This window comes from Sycon ciliatum, chromosome 2 (genome assembly GCF_964019385.1).
Source record: "Sycon ciliatum chromosome 2, ocSycCili1.1, whole genome shotgun sequence".
NCBI lineage: Eukaryota > Metazoa > Porifera > Calcarea > Leucosolenida > Sycettidae > Sycon > Sycon ciliatum.
In genome coordinates this window covers 12,648,309-12,661,038 of record NC_088644.1, presented here as the reverse complement: position 1 = coordinate 12,661,038, position 12,730 = coordinate 12,648,309, and positions in this window count along the sequence as shown.

The window sequence follows — 12,730 nt, the reverse complement described above, 5'->3', positions numbered from 1 at the left end:
AAATTTCGCGAACAACGGTTTTGCGTTTACTAGTTTTAGCGCGTCCCATTGTTCGGTCCGCGTGCACATGACCATGTACGTGTGCGCCCTCGCGGCCCCGTGCGCTAGCGCTCTCGCGCGATCGTTACCATGGTTACTGAGTCTGGAGAAATAAATTTCACAGTCCGTAGATCTAGAGTTCGAGTCGCTGAGTCGAATGGTCTTTGTCCGAGGAGGCTGCGGCTTATGGTTCGTCAGATACGCCCAATCGAACATGTGCGAATTTGAGCGCGCATCACCCAGATCCAGGTGATGACGTCACAGCGTGCAGCCAGGTACCTAGGTAGCCACACCGGTACCATGTATGTAGTACATGCACATTATAGCTTTTTTTCGTACATTTCAGCACAATCATCGGTTGTTTTTGTTTGCACAGTGGTTTTCAGCAATGTACTTCACACTTCCTTGATACTTTTCAATAGCACAACTTACTTGGTGTCGGCGTATAAGCCCATGCCCGCGTATAAGCCCATGTTCTCGTATAAGCCCACCGAAATGTCCTTGTGAAACAGATAAGCCCATGGGCTTATCCGCGGGATTCTACGGTATTCCCACAATCAAGAGTACATAACCCCGGACTCTTGCCACAATCCATAATGTCCACGTGGAATCTGTGGTGTAAACTCCATCCCTTTCTACCTGCACGTGCGAAACGACAAGTCTGGTGGACTCTGTAGTAGAATGACAGGGGGCAATCTATTATACCAAGAGTAGATAAACAAGAGTGTGCAACTCCGGATCTCTCCTGCACAATCTGCAGATACCCCCGCCCACGGCGGAATTTTTTGTTGACGTCACCTTTTTTTCAGAAACGCGGACTTTGCCGCAGAGCAGTGTGAGAGCACGTGCTGGGCACCGACCTTGTAGTGTAAGGCCCGGCCAAGTGCACGAGGGAAACCTCTCCAAAAGGCTCGCAGTGCGTGCGTCGTCGAAAAGATTACGTCAACAAAAAATTCCGCCGTGGGCCAACCCATCCGCGAGTTGCACACTCTTGTTTATCTACTCTTGATTTACATGTAGTAGAACGACCCCCCCGGGCATTGTACTATAGTAGAGTGACCCCGGGGTCACTCTATTAGTACAATGCCCGGGGGTCCATCTGCTGGGGGGTCATTCTACTATAGTACACCGGCATAATCCGCCGGTGTCTAGGACTCAGTGGTGGCCAACGCGCTTTGCAAGGCGAGCTGCTACGTCTGATTCGGTCACGTATCTCGTTGCAACGGGGGGGGGGGGGGGCAACGCAGTAACGGGCAGGAGAATGAGACTGAGAGAGGGCATGGCTGCAGTACAAGAACATCGCGATTAGGAGTGAACCAGTGCACGCAGTACCCAGTCCCTGTACCCTGGTGCTGGACCTGATGATCGGTGAATTGCATGCTGGTCTCGTCAGATGTACGGACGCACGGATAGGCCGCGCGGTGACTATCCCGGCGTATCCGTCCGTTGCGCGTGCGTTCTGTCTGGTGCCACCTGCCAAAATCCTAGCCAAGCTGCGCAAGGCGCAATATAGTACCATGATATACAGCTCAGTGCAGTAAGTGGTAAGCATCATCAGTTTACCCATATTAGGCCAAGCAGTGCACATGTGACATGGTGCATGTCCCATGTGTATGGATCAGTGAGCACAGAGTAGCCACTACATGTACATCACCTGATCACACTAGGATCGTGTCTACAAAGCCTTGCACAATGATAATGAGTCATTAACCCTTTCACCACTGTCGACGTATATATACGTCATGACGTGTGCACCTGCCCCACTAGAGAGTTTTCGCACGGCGTGCAACGTGACAAGGCCGAACGCGAGGCTATTCACGTGCGTGACGCACTTGAAAAGAGCTTTCGCAGCAGGTGAACATGGTGAACGTGCACACCCACCGCACACCCAACGCGCTGATCGAGTTACTCGAAATTCTTCAGTTTTGAGCGCACCAAGATGCAAATGATCCGTAACAAGAGTTCATAAGTTCATAACCCCTGGCCTGGGGGTTATGACCTAACGTGTTACTTTTGTCCGTAATGATCCACACGCGTGCTCTTATTTTGCTCTATAATGATTGACTGATAAAATATTTCGTGCAAGAAGCACATGTCCAGCCGCCCTGACATGATCTGAGCCGTTGTCTGTCTTGGTCTTTGCACATACCGGTACCTGTCCGCCTTTGCCTCTTTCGGTATGGACGCTGATTCTATACATGCCGTGTTCATGGCATACTTTGAAGGAATAATCGATGAGACAAGAATGCTTATGATATTTGCTGCTCTCGAAGAGGATTATGAACTAGAAGACGATAGCAAATCCTACGGCGACCGTCTAGATCTAAACAGCTTGACCAGTGCGGAATGCAAAGATAGCTTTAGGTTTACCAAGGAGCAGCTTTTAGACTTGTGCGATGCACTGCAACTGCCTGACGTGATGAAGGGACCGAACAGAAGTAGATGGAGCGGTATAGAAGGCTTATGTGTTTTGCTCCGCCGATTGTGCTACCCAAATCGTCTCTGTGACCTGGAACATTTCTTCGGTCGCCCTAGCAGCACACTCTCCATTATCTCTAACTGCGTGTGCCTCTTTGTATACCGGCGGTGGAGACATCTTCTTGATGACTTTGCCAACCAGCCATGGTTCACACCTGATATCCTTAGATCTTGTGTGGAAGCTGTGAACGAGAAGGCTGGTCTCCCTCCTGGCATAGTGAATTTGTGGGGATTTATTGACGGTACACTACGAGAGTGTTGCAAGCCACAAGAAGACCAGCGTGTCTACTACAGCGGACACAAGAGATCGCATGGCATCAAGTTCCAGGCAGTTGTCGCAGCCAATGGCATATTTGCCCACATGTTTGGTCCAATGCCCGGATCGCGTCATGACGCAGCTGTGCTTCTGCACAGTGATTTGTTACGGTACATGCAAGACAGGCTGCCAATTCCCGCTCCTGGCCAGGTTTACCAGATCTATGGTGACCAAGCCTACCCATTGAAGGAACAGCTTCTACGGCCCTACCACAACCCTAATCATCAGGAAGCATTGTTCAACACTGCTGTGAGCAAGCTTCGCATGTCCGTGGAGTGGGGTTTCGGTGAGGTTCAAAGAGCATTTGCTTTTATTGATTTTAAGAAAAATTTGAAGCTTTATTTGCAGCCAATAGGTGCTTATTACACTGTGGCTGTCCTCCTCATCAATTGCCGAACCTGTTTAAATGGTCGGAATGAAATCTCAGACTATTTTCAATGTCAGCCTCCTGCATTGAACGAATACTTGCGATAACCGACAGCTGGCTTAGATAATATGTTGTCCAGCAGCATACAATGGCGCAGTGGTTGCTGGACTGTACGTCATTGCTGGCACACTGACCCTCACTGTGTGCACTACTAGTGATCAATTTTTTTATTTCACTAAAGCTTTGCAGACATAATTATAACCTCTTGTCATGAATAGTGTCGCATGAACCCATCAATCCCTTTGCTCATAAATTATCGCTTTCGGAGTGAGCATTGATGAAAGTACTGTAGCCCGGTAGTAATATTTGTCTTGTTATCCTAGCCTATTTGGATGTTCATGTATCTTCTCATCAATTGTGCACTTGAAAATGCTCCACTGTTTCAATGCTACACCTTCCACAGAAGCCTTTTGTTTTCGCAGCAGAAATTCACCATGCGTAAAACCTTGATATTACATTATAACTAAACTTTGACTACACGTTGTTGCTGTTGCGGCACAGCACGGTCTTGTACCAAGCAATAATCACCAGGGAGAGGATTACGAGGCTGGGGGAAAGCTGCCTTGCTTTCACTTGTGAACAAACAAAACAAAATGTGAGTGATATCATGCATTCAGGGTAAAGCATGGTGCAACGCACAAGACATTCCACGCACATCAGTACTGGTAATACACTTGAACTTCAGTAGCTACCTGTATCTGCGACAGGCAGAGTATGGCGCGGTGCCAATATACGGCGAAGAGAGTGGAAACGAATTGCTACATACTAATGATCTATGGAAAGCATATTCTTGCGACCAGTTACTGCACATTTCAATCATTTCGATTTCGCACTGAAGTCAATGGGTTGTCGGCTAAAATCAAGGCACACTACAAAGAAGATACACTCTTCAAAAAGGCACATTTCGATCACATGTCCAGCTTCTGTGCAGCTATCAGTGAATCAATTGTTTTTCGGCAAAACGTGTTTCACAAGGCTCATCATCATCTCCATCTGTTGATCGCCGCGCTGCTGCTCTCTCTGGAAGCGTTCATTCTCCAGTCGATGGCGATGGCTTCGTTCCTCATCCTCAGCAGCAAGCTTCTTGGCTTCCAGGTCCAATTTTTTGGCTTCTCTTTCATTGTCGATAACTTGCTGCTGCTGCTGTTGGGCATGTCTTTGTTCCTCTCGCTGCTTTTCTGTCTCCCACTTCTCCCTCTCCAACGTCACCTTGTCCTTTTCCAATTCCAGGGCCACTGTCTTGCCTTGCCGGTCAGCCTCGTCTTTTTCCCTGAAATAGGACAGCAACGCTGTGGTGCTCGTTTCTTTTGGTGATTTCTTCGGCTGCACTGGTGAAGGTTTGGGCTTCTTCATATCTGGGTCGAGCTCCTTGTGATCATCAGTTGAAAGGTCAGAGATGGATCGCTTCTCGGACAGGACCGACATGGCCAGCTCACGGCATGCAGCGCCCTTTGCCCGATCTAACCCTTCCTTGCGACTCTTGGAATCTGACTGTAGCTGGCGATTTACGTAAATCGAGGCGGCTTCTTCCATCAACTGCAGCTTTTCGTCCCTCTCTTCAGCATTCCCGGACTGGCGACGCCGCCAGTTTGAATCAGAGCGGTGTTTCGTAACCACTTTTACAGCTCGCTCCCGCAACGTCCTCTCGGTAGCTGTGGAGAAGCTCGTCTCTGTGCTTCGATTCAGCGCCCTCGTGAAGTCCTTCCAGCATTTCGACCCGTAATTAAAACAGTTACCTGCTTCGCACCCAACGATAGCTCTCATCAGCAATATGTCGTCTTTTACAGTGAAATTCACTGTGGCAGTCTCCGGGGAAGACGCCCAGCTGGTCTGCTGACCGCGAAGTTCTGGCAGAGGAGAGTGCGACATGGCTACACAAAACCACCACTTAAGTTAACGGGAAGAAAGTCTGAAAATTTGTTTGACAGCTTTGTTTCGCAGCTGCCAAGTGCCACTTCGTCGATTTAATTTCCGCGCCACATTTAGAAGAATTTCGCCGTGCCCGGTTTCTAGCAAAATCAGGTTTACCCCTCAAAACCCTCCTCAACCTTCCCCGGTTAGCCGTTAGAACTTTCCGTAAATCGCGCGTGCTGGGCCATCAAGTGCCAACGTGATGAGGCCGCGTTCCACGTTGGCAACGCGCGTTTGCCTCGCTTCCGAACGTAGCACGTGACCGTCGAACGCGTCAAGTGAGCGCGTTGCACGCCGTGCGAAAACTCTCTACTGACGACGTATATATACGTCCTCAGTGTACGTCGCGTTTGTACTGATGCCTCAACATCAGTGGGGCCTGACACCATCACCGACAGCCAGGCAACGCACCTATTGGCCACACTGGATGCCGGTGAAAGCCAACCCTCTAGCACTCCCAACTTCGACACAGACGCAACAGCCACTGGGGGCCCAGCTGGATCTGCAGACGGTGCAGAGGTCCCCGACCTACCAGTCTTCCCATCACTGGACCGCACCGCATTCCGACTTGGAGAACTGACAGGGGAAGACTCTGTGACAGCCATCGTTGAGGCGTATGAGGTTGTCGTCCACTTCCGCCCCAACCTGTTCCCAGTTCCCCAGGGCACCGTCGGTCGCTCGTTCATCTCCCAGCTGAGTGCCTTCTTCCACAGCTTTGGCAGTGCCTCGGCCTCAGAAGATGTCGCACTCAAGGCGGCGATGGTCTTCCCACAGCTGATGTTACAGAACCCGCAGGGCAACCATACCAAGCCGTCTCCACAGGAACACCTAAGGAGACGTCTAGAACTTTGGCGAACAGCAAGCCTGCCGGAACTGCTCCGCGAGTCAACCACCATCCAGAAGCAGGTCCAGGACAGGCACCAGCCAGCCGCCCGATCGACCCCCCCTGACCTGGCAAGGGCGTTCGCCGCTAATGTGTCCTCCGGCAAACTACCATCCGCCCTCCGTCAGCTATCAAGTGGTGGCTGCAAAGGAGTTCTCAGCCTGGACACCACTGTCGGCACTGATACCACCCGTGACCTTCTTATCAGCAAACATCCGGCAGGGGAGCCGGCTGATGCAGAGTCTCTGCTCACGGGTGAGCCACCTGTTCAGCCCCACAGAGTGATGTTCTCAAGCCTGACCCGTGACGTCATCCGCCGGGCCGCCCTGCACACCCACGGCGCGGCTGGGCCATCGGGCATGGACGCTGATGGATGGCGGCGCATGTGCACCGCGTTCTCCGAAGCGTCGGATGAGCTGTGTGACTCGCTTGCAACATGCGCTCGTCGCATTGCTACCACATACGTCAACCCAGCGACACTGGAGGCGCTCGTCGCATGCAGATTAATAGCCCTTGACAAATCGCCGGGTGTTCGACCCATTGGTATCGGCGAAGTGGCCAGGCGCATTGTCGGCAAAGCCATCCTCACTGTCACCGGGAGAGATATCCAAGATGCAGCGGGCACCCTTCAACTGTGTGCCGGTCAGGAGTGCGGCATTGAAGCTGCCATCCATGCGATGCAAGATGTCTACCGTGAGGAGGATGCGGATGCCATATTGCTCGCCGACGCTTCGAACGCCTTCAACCGGCTTAACCGTGAAGCCTGCCTACGGAACATCCGTCACCTCTGTCCCTCTATAGCGCCAGCTGTAATCAACACCTACCGCCAACCATCCCGCCTATTCGTTGATGGAGAGTGCTTGCTATCGTGCGAGGGTACCACTCAGGGTGACCCTCTGGCCATGCCCGTATATGCGCTTGGAGTCCTCCCGCTCATCAAGAAAGTTGCAGTGCCTGGTGCGAAACAGGGCTGGTATGCGGACGATGCTGCAGCCGGTGGCAAGCTAACGCCTGTTCGCCAATGGTGGGACAATCTCGTCAGCCAAGGTCCTGGGTATGGCTACCACTGCAATGCCCAGAAGTCACTCCTCCTGGTCAAGCCCTCCAGGTACGCAGCTGCTATCGAGATGTTCGAGGGGACCGGTGTGCAGGTCACGTGTGATGGTTGCCGCCACCTTGGTGCACCTTTGGGCACGGATGAGTTTATAGAACAATTTGTCCAGTCCAAGGTCGCCACCTGGTGTGAGGAAGTTGCGCAGCTCACGACCATCGCTGCATCGCAGCCACAGGCCGCCTACTCCGCCTTCACACAGGGCCTGCAAAACAAGTGGTCCTTCCTCTGCCGGACCTCCTCCATCCCGCCATCCTTGCTTGAACCGCTGGAACACGCAATCAGCGGTCGGCTCATCCCGGCCATCACGGGTCAGGCTCCACCTGGGACAACTGTTCGCTCCCTACTCTCTCTGCCTTGCCGGCTTGGGGGACTGGGTATGGCAGACCCTTGTTCAGTGGCTGAACAGTACACCTCATCCCGAAGGATCACGGCTAGCCTCGTGTCTCGCCTGCTGGAGCAGGAGTCGTCTCTTGGCGACTCTCTGACTCAGCTCCGGACGGTCAAGGCGACGGTTCGGGCCGAGAAGCGGAGCGCGTTCAAGTCTATGGCTGACGCTCTTCGCTCGGATCACCGGGAGCTGGCCCCTGTTCTCGACCTGGCCTCAGAAAAGGGTGCATCCAGCTGGCTGACCTGCCGCCCCCTCAGCCGCCATGGTTTCACACTCAGCAAGGGAGATTTCCGGGATGGCCTGTGCCTCCGGTACGGCTGGACACCTCCTCGGCTCCCAAGCCTCTGCGTGTGCAGTAAGCCGCTGAATGTGAGTCACGCCCTGTCGTGCCCGTTTGGTGGCTTCCCGACGCTGCGACACAACGAGGTGAGGGACATCACCGCCAGAGCTCTGAGGCAGGTCGCTCACAACGTGACAGTGGAACCCCACCTCCAGCCCGTCACCGGAGAGGCCTTCCGCCATCGCACAGCTGTCACGGAGGAGCAAGCTCGGCTGGACGTTGCGGCTAGTGGTGTGTGGGGTGGCCGATTCGAGCGCATCTTTATTGATGTACGGGTGTTCAACCCTTTTGCGTCTTCGAATCGTGCCACCTCCCTCGCTGCTAGCTACAGACGCCATGAGCAGGAAAAGCGCCGGAAGTACGAGGAGCGAGTACGTGAAGTTGAGCATGCCTCCTTCGTGCCCGTTGTGCTCTCTGCCTCTGGTGGCTATGGCAAGCATGCCAATGCTCTTTTCACGCGGATCGCCTCTCTCCTGGCTGAGAAGAGTAAGGAGCCATACGGGCAGGTTATCTCCTTGCTGCGCTGCCGCCTTGGGTTTGCCCTGGTGCGTTGTGGTGCTATGTGCCTGCGTGGCTCAAGGAGCATGTTTGCTCCTGCCATGCCTGAGTCCCCTGCTGTGCTAGTGGCGGCGGAGGCACGCATCCAGTGAACCTGCACAGTGCAGTGATCCTACTGAGTGACAGACTCTGTAAATACTGTATAATGATGATTCGTTTTTATATTATGTGTTGATTCTTCACAAAATGTGTTATTTTGCCCGTACAAGAGGCTCAGTAAAAAAAAAAAAAAAAAAAAAAACATCAGTGGGGCCTGGAACTGTTCCTCAGTGGGCTGAAGGCCCTGATCGACGTGTATGCAGCGTATGTGGCCAGTCTGCACAGCAGAACAGCCGCGAGCATCGAGTTTGAAGTGCGTATTTTTGGCATATCGTTCAAATAAATTGTTTTGCTCAAAGTTCGTTTTCGTCATCTTGCCCTGCTGTTTCTCGGCAAGGTAAGTAGCTCAACTACTCTGTGTCGATGGAAGGAGTCCTGTGAAGCAGTGTGAGGCGGGTAATGACTCTGAGGATGATTCTGGAGACAGCGAAATTGTGTCGGAGTCGTTTTCTGAGGATTACGAATTTGCTGCTATTCAAAAGATCGCAGCTGACTCGGACGCAGGGGATGCTGGAGACTAAAGAGATTTGGAAAGCGATGCTGAAGTCTCTGACACCTAGGCATGGTGTTCTGAGCAGGAGCTATCTGTCGTGAGCCCGCTTGCTGAAGTTCCTCAAGTAAACTGCGATCAAATTTGAAGGTCAGATTTTTGAAAATATAAAATGAATTTGAAGTCAAGTGTACTGGTCAGGCATGCATGCATGCAGATCACAATAGAGATGTGCATACATGTAAGTATTGTATGTTGAGGACAGAGCCAGGCACCTACAGGATGGAGATTGCTATCTAATATGAATCCAGTATAATCCAGAATAGTCAACAATTGTGCAATTTTGAATCACTATCAGAAATAATTGCGCAGCCGATTGTTTCTTGAATTTTCATGCGTACGTACAACGGTACGCAGTATGCACTCGGCTGTTTAGGGAATGCTTCAGACTATTTAGATAGCTGGATTGTCTTGCCAGTGAGTGTCGAAATCAGAGAATGAGCAGCATTGCATTCTCCATCAATATGACTTTACCTGTGCCGCGTACGTATGTACGCGTGCGGCCAGAGATGAATCACTCTGGGATGCGCCGAGCACAGTGCGCCAACCGCTGCCACCGCACCGGCTGCTATTATAGCTGATGCAGTTGCTGTGGTTGCTACTCCAGTTACTCGGCATCCTCACTGTCCATCACATGGTTTTGTCTTGAAGTAGGTCGGGCTGCTGGAGGATTCAAGCTTTACGAGGCGCCCAAGAAAAAGAAAGACTCATTCTGGATCGCGAAGTCGCACATGATGCAAGCGCCGTATAAAACGAGTTGCTGTACACTAGTCTAGGTTGCCGTAGAACACCAGGATCATATCAAGCATGTTATATGACATTTCTCCATTCTGAAGACAACACTGACCAGCTATAGCACTGCTTGCCATTGCTTGTCTGATCTTTGTCGTCAATTGCCCAAATTGAATGAATTTTGAGGAAAAATCGCCAAAAGTCGCATATCTAAATATGGTGTTATGAGTCTCGTACAATGAAATCCTACAAAATTTCTTTGGATTCACAGTGCATATGTCCATACCCAACATCTCCAACCAATTTTGGACCAGAATATGCATTTTCAAAAATTGCCATTTTTGGCCCAGTGGGAGGTGATTTTCCGGTCAGGGCTGAAAGGGTTAATGACCATGTCACAACGACGCGGTTGTGCAGTGTGGCGTAAAACATTATGATTGTTCCACATCTCACTAGCACTCTCGTCTCGATCTCTCAGCACGACAACTCGGACAAGCCATGATAAACACACATGTACATGCACATAGTCAGTCATAGTCTACCATGGCATGGGCATTGTCTCCGTCTGAGCTTCGTCCCCGATCTTGAGTTGCCTCCATCTAGATCTACTGAATAAGGACTGATATCCATATACAGCTGACTTGACAGTATCAGTAGATTTAGTAAGTCATGTAGCTGGTGACATCTGGGCGATCCGTGGTCAGCATGGTCATGATCCATCGGAGGTGTAGAGTACGGATGGCTGAAAATCTGAAATACGCGCCATCTTTCCGCATCGAACGCGACAGGACATGGGCCAAGCTGGACAGCACGACATTACACTTTACAGCCACATGGATGGCAGCAGACCCTATTTAAAAAAAAATTAGTGTTGAAAGGATCTCACCAGGTACTCGTTAGCTCGCTCGCCAGAAACTCGGCTCGTTTGTGCGTCGAGCTCGTTTGCACTAACGAGCACCATAGTAGTACGTTACAGCATGCACATAACAGTACAGTCAGTGCTTCTACTACAGTCCATTCAGAAAAAATGAACTTCTAGCTTTTGGCCATAAATGGGTCAACCGTTGAGTTTTTTTAGAATTTTTTTCTGCAATCCCATATGGAATCCTCTTCCAATTATGTTTCTGAAGTTTTTTTGTCCAAAAAGCAAGCCATAGCGAGAATAGGATTTCGGCCAGGTTTTGCCCCAAAAGCACTGAATTGGGAAAAACCATCAAAATCCAGGCCGTTTGACCCCGCCTGCAACAGTGCATTCTGCGGTTCGAACCCCAGTTCAGGCACCCTTTTTGGACCCTTTTTCAAATTTCAAAGTTCGCAGCACTGCACTGTGTACGATGAAATCACGAAAAATCGCCAAATACGGGAGCTCGCCAGAGCCAGGACCCATCTTTTTATGAATGGACTGTAAGTTCTGACTTCAATTTGTTAAGTCCCGGTTTCGCTCAGTCAGCAGAGCACGAGGGTACAGTAATGGATAATGGTTATCATACAGAATTGCACACTTATTCCGAGAGAGAGAGAGAGAAAGAGTTCTCTAGCATGAATCTAAGAGGTAGGAACTGATCTTAATCGGCAAGAAACTAATCCCCTACTAGTGTAGTGTCTGCCAGCCTGCTCGTGTCTGAGGCACTTTGGGCTTACAACAGAAAGTGATACAGGCTGACAGCACTAGCGGGAGGAAAACAAGCTCTTGGGCTTAGACTCTTCACTTCATAATTCCACACAGAACTGAGAAGAATCAGCGGGTTATATAGGCCAGAGGGACAGAGCAGCTGGGAGTGAGGGCAAAAGATTACTAGGAAGACAACTGTTGAAAGATCTAAGGAAAAGCCATTTGAATGTGTGTGAGCTAGGGCTGAACAATAACATGGATTCGGGGAAGAAAGCTGTTGGATGCCTAGAATCTCGCAAGGGATCAAGAGGGTCAGTGATGGGGAACAGACTACACAGGAATCAATGTAATGTATTAGTACAGCATGAACGCAATAGGTCATGCGGCCGTACCGGTCTTGCAAGCAGGGCTATCTAGTCCTAAGTGGTTGCGCGTGAGAAGCACTTAGCTAGAATGTTCCTGTAACTACTGGTAGAGACTTGGCTGTGTGATCACTGACAGTCCGGGATACTACACTAGGCCGTAGGAAACTAGAAAGGCAGCAGCTTTTATAGCGAAGGTAGAGAACTAAGGTTGGTGGTAAGACAAGGATTACGAAATCATCCTTCTACAAGTTCTAGAATAGTGGAGAAGGCAAACCTAGATCATCATTACTATACATGTAGATGAAATGAGCATTGCGTAACATTAACATAATGACTAAGCGAGGTATTCTAGAAGGTGATATATCTATATTATGCAATTGAGTCAGCAACATTACTCATCAGGCATATTACTGTAAGGTATGGAACAGTCCGGAATCAACGACGTGATTGACTAACTAAAAGGAAGTGGTAGAAGTACTAGTTCTAGAAGTACTGACAACAAGGTTACAAGCATGGGAGATCTAATTATAGCTTATGACGAGGCTTACGTTTACGTGCATGTACTACAGTACTAGTAGTCGCAATCAAGTCATGTACATGTCATAATAATGTATGCATTTCTTTCTACCCTAACATAGCTCTCCCCTTTGCGGGTGCATGTCCACATGCGAAGAAAAAGTAAGAGGGACATGTACATACATAGCAGTAAAGAGAAAGAAAACGCAAGGCGGTACTACTACTAGTGGCAAGATATCAAATCACCCGAAGAAAGAAAAAGAAAGAGTAGCGTGGGCGGGGTGGGAGACTTCAGAGGGAGTGGATGTAATAAGGAATGATGAGTGTGTGTAGAAGAGCTGGATCGTTGTAAGGAACTGGCCATACATGTATGATTGTATTGTAGCTGTGGAGTGTGGCACG